Below are 4,779 nucleotides of genomic sequence, written 5' to 3'. Positions count from 1 at the left end.
CTCAATTAAACCGAATTAAATAATATTTTCAATTAAATTTTTGTATAGGTTGATATTTACCTACCATACTTTATCATGAAATTCAAAATTATTTACAAATTTAATAAATAATATTCTATAAATCTCCAACGTGTCAATACTAATATCACTACAAGATTTGAAATTGCCAAATTTAAATATATTTTTTACTTCTTCCTCAAACTACCTTATATAAAATAAGTAAAATAAACATTATTTTATTTAGTTAAGCATTATTCCCTGTAGTTGCAGAAGTTATAATATGATCTAACTCTTCTAAAACTATATAACGCATAAGCATTATGCATGCCTTTGATGTTCTATGGACTTATCATGTGTATATTCTACTTGATAAATGTTTCATCATCCAAATTAGTTACTCTGATTATTATTTAATTGTGGTTTTGTAGGATTGATACATATGAACTAACATTGTTTATTTAATAAATATTCATTTATTGATCTTCTTATAATTAACGGATTATGAAATAAAGTTTACGTTTTCGATCAACGGACGGGCTCTTACACTAAATATGTATTTATTTGCATCAAACTACATCCTTATATCTACTACTGCTATTTTATACATTTAACATTTGCTAAACGTATTTTTACAACTTCAATCCAACATACAGGCTCATAAATTAAAGACTATTTGATGTTTCATCCATATATTTTGCATATTATGATATCTTTAAACATTATAAGTTTCGTTCATATATGAACTATCCATTTTTCTTGATAAATACTCATTTATCGGTCTTCTTATAACGGGTTACGTAAAAACATTTCAATGTCGATTAACAGACGAGCTCTTATACTAAATACATCAAATTTATGGTATATATTTGCATCAAAATACATCTTAATATCTACTTCCGGTATTGTAATATATACTCTCCCGTCCCATATTAATCCACAAACAATAAATATACAATTTAAGGAAATCTCTGTTTACTTTCAAGTTTTATCCTTATTTTCTCTTTCTCTTTTAATCATATCCACATACATTAAGGCATAATAGAACTTTACCTTATTATTTTTATCTATATATGAAAATGGACTATTAATTTGGAACAATCTAAAATGGAATACTAGACTATCAAAATGGGACAGATGGAGTATTTGATATTTAAGAAACGTATTTTTACAACTTCCGTCCAACGGACGGGCTCATAAAACTAGTGTGTATATATATATATATATATATATATATATATATATATATATATATATATATATATATATATTAGTTAAAAGACCCGTGAATTCACGAGTTTGTTCAAGAAAAACATATAAAAGATCCAAGTAGAGATATATGTAATTTTTTTTTTTGGCTTTCGACTACATAAGATATATTTCCTTGTCCAATTATCCCAACACCATCATGTTATTTCAATCATCAACAACAGTTTCTACACAATAAAAATTAGAAACACGTCATAAAAGATACATAGTATAATATCATTCTTATATGCACAACATTTAGAATATTAGGGAGTTACACCGCGGAAGACATAACTCACCATTTGAAATGAGTAATTTCGATCTACTCTTGAGTAAATTTACTGTAGAGATACATCTAATCTTTGATTTTTTAGCACCAAACACTGATCTTGAATATGGCTAAATAAGATGAACATAAAGAAACATAATGAAGGCGCTAATAAAACTATTAACAAAATCAGAAACTTGGAAGATATTTACCTTGACAAATTCAAAATTTATTTCGAGTAAGAGTCTTCGAATACGATCCCATAGACCACACGGAATCAACATGTTATGGTTGACTACTTATTTGTTACTCTCTTGAGAAACCTCCATCTCCTTCATTACTACTACACATACATTTGAAAGATTATAGAACACACCCGTCTTTCGGTTGAAGTGTGTTCCAGAGTTAAGTTGAGGGTCAGTTAGGACTCGTGACCAACGAAAGCCTGATTACAAAGCTAAAGTGCTTTTAATGTTCTATTTCATCAAAGTTACTTGCTAAAGGCTATCTATTTAACAGTTACATTTTAGCTGATAAGTTGAGAAGTTTGTGATAAAAGGCATTGTATTTTTTTTATGTAATTTCAAAAACCTAAAAGAAATATAAAAATGAAAAATGACTCACCTCAAAACCATCCATGAATCATCAATCTTTAGGCATATCAAATGAAAGTCTAAAAGAAATGGCAAGTAGTTTACCACATTATGCTTTTTCAATAATGATGATACTTATACTTATTTACCTAAATGGCTTATACTGCAAGAATATGCACATCAACACAAGTACCTGAAATCTTCATAGCATTACCAATCTTCTACCAATAGCATTACCAATATGACATGTTTGTTCCAGCTGAAACCCATTAACGTTAAAAGCTACTTAGAGATCAGCATTGCAGCAAACTTCTAAACCATGTGGATGTGAAAATTATATCAAGGATTTAAACAATCATACTCTGATAATCGCTTTTGTTCTAGACAATCAAATGGACTGCATATGAAGTTGAAAATGAACATACAGAATCTATTTATTAGATAGATATCAGATTTGCTGTATAAATACTATAGATTTTAATTATATGTAATACATTAGTAAAAATATGAAATATAAACAAAATCTCTTGGTGGGTCAACCCAGGCCATTGTGACATGTATATAAAGACTTGCTGACCCTCATCCATATTGATCGATTACCTGGCGTAGCAATATAAACAGAAAGGATGCATAAAAAAATTACAGCTAAGAAAGGACTCATATAAAGAGCTTAAACCCTCACCGTAAAATGAATTGTTATATCTCCAATTGCATCATCCAATTCGAACACGCATAAACTTACTATCAACCAATTTATCAATGATCAGATGGAGTATATAACCACCCACGAACTCGTATCATTAGCTTGACCCAACATCATCACCTACAGAAATTGAAACGATTTGTTAAAATCCCAATAATATCTCCACTTGTTGCGAGCAAATACTCCGACATACCGTAAACATAGTTGCTGCATTTCCCTCTAGCAATTTTACCTATGTTCTTATGCACGATTAACAAAGCAAGAAATCAGATTCAAATTCATATTGATGGCGTGCAAAAAAAAAAAAAAAAAAAAAAAAAAAAAAAAAAAAAAAAAAAAAATTTGAAACTATATAAAAAGGAGGATTTCGAATTTGAATTAAAGCTGCAAACCATTATTGTTTTTTTTGAAAGGCAAGCTGCAAACCATTATTGTAGTCCCAAGACCCTTCAGATTCATATTGATGGCGTGCAAAGATTCGGTTCCAAGGCTTAGAGATTTTAATTAAGGCGATTCATGAATTGTGGAGTGTTTTTTTTTTTTTAGGGCTTGGATTAAAGAGGCGTTGCTGATTGGAAGAGCAGTGATTAGTGATTGAATGGTGTTTTTTTAGGGATTGGATTGGATTGCATGAAAGAGGAAACGGCCGATGAAATTGAATACAGGTTTTTGTTTATGGTTTTATTATGTTTAGAATTAGAAGTATTTTAAGGTGGTTAGTTTTTTAGGAGCTTTATTTAATTTAATTTAATTATATTTACTAGTGAAATACCCGCAACCTTGCGGGTTCGTAACAGAAAATAACTAATTAGATTAGTCTTGTTGAGATAATCATGAATTACTAACAATGTCAGTGTCAATCATGAATTACTAACAATGTCAGTGTCAATCGTTATATTGTGAGTATTTCACGCATTTAAGAGTCAATTAAGATCTCCTGAGAAGACAATGAAATCATTGGTTAGATGTTGAATCGTTAGCTTAACATTTTTGAATGTTAAATCTTTTAAACTACACAAGTTTGGATGTACACTTTTAGGTTCAGGAAACTAAAATTTCATACATCCGCATTGAAGAACATTAAATGTATCATTGAAAGAATATTTTTTATCACAAAATTCCCTACCTCCGCCTGTATCTAATGGCCAGCCAAGAGAACTTGAGTCTCATAATTATTAAAAATCCCTACTTCCGGTTCCTTGACCTTTACCTTTACCTTTACCTTTACCTTTTCCCCCCAGAAGGATCTCGGTCCTCAATTAAGGTTTCGCTTAATTTCTCTAAACTTGCTTCATGAACATAATCGTCCCCCAATGTGTGTACCTTTACGTAAGAAAGTTGGCAAACTTGAGCCAGCCCAGAAGATACAGATGGATCTAGTGGACACAATTGTCTATAAGTCACCATTTCTTGATTTCCATAGTCAATGTACAACACTTCCAATTGGTCTTTAGTTGATATATATATATATATATATATATATATATATATATATATATATATATATATATATATATATATATATATATATATATATATATATCACGAAACAAAAATTAATATCATAATACGAGAATTAACCAAGTTTAGAGATAACGAACTTCCCACATTTATTATTAAATGGGTCAAATAAGTCGAACAAAATACTTATGGTAGCTAAAAGTTGCCCAAATTGTAATCAAGGTTATAATAATCATCAATCAAGATTAATCGGTTGGTACCTTGTGGGGATTAAGTAACCAATTACAGGATTAATTTGATGTTGACCCACTTAGACTTTGCTCGATTTTTATAGACTAATTCTGACTTTGACCGATATTTATAGACCAAATATGACTTTGACAAAATAAATACGACTAAATCTGACATTTGACGATACTGACCCGTTGACCGATGCTGGCCAGTGTTGATCGACATTGAGCGTTAATTGGCCAGTATTAATGACATCATTAAGATGTCATCTAATTTTT

At 29.9% G+C, this 4,779-nt stretch overlaps 1 long non-coding RNA gene across 5 annotated transcripts; it reads right to left on the bottom strand.

The window, feature by feature from the left end:
• Positions 1–1,404: 1,404 nt before the first annotated feature.
• On the bottom strand, positions 1,405–3,457 carry LOC139855687 (uncharacterized). 5 transcript variants are annotated; one of them, XR_011761520.1, is made up of 5 exons: positions 3,202–3,457; positions 3,003–3,048; positions 2,138–2,929; positions 1,726–1,958; positions 1,405–1,644 (listed from the first exon to the last, which is right to left on the bottom strand). It is a non-coding gene; the product is annotated as an uncharacterized lncRNA (long non-coding RNA). The 5 variants fall into 5 exon arrangements; XR_011761518.1 differs by having other exon boundaries at positions 3,236–3,457; XR_011761521.1 differs by lacking the exon at positions 3,202–3,457 and having other exon boundaries at positions 2,138–2,706; positions 2,789–2,929; positions 3,003–3,086.
• Positions 3,458–4,779: the final 1,322 nt, after the last annotated feature.

The sequence above is a fragment of the Rutidosis leptorrhynchoides genome, chromosome 6 (genome assembly GCF_046630445.1).
Source record: "Rutidosis leptorrhynchoides isolate AG116_Rl617_1_P2 chromosome 6, CSIRO_AGI_Rlap_v1, whole genome shotgun sequence".
Lineage (NCBI taxonomy): Eukaryota > Viridiplantae > Streptophyta > Magnoliopsida > Asterales > Asteraceae > Rutidosis > Rutidosis leptorrhynchoides.
The sequence above is the reverse complement of the archived record's forward strand: the minus strand, read 5'-3'. Positions and strand labels throughout refer to the sequence as shown.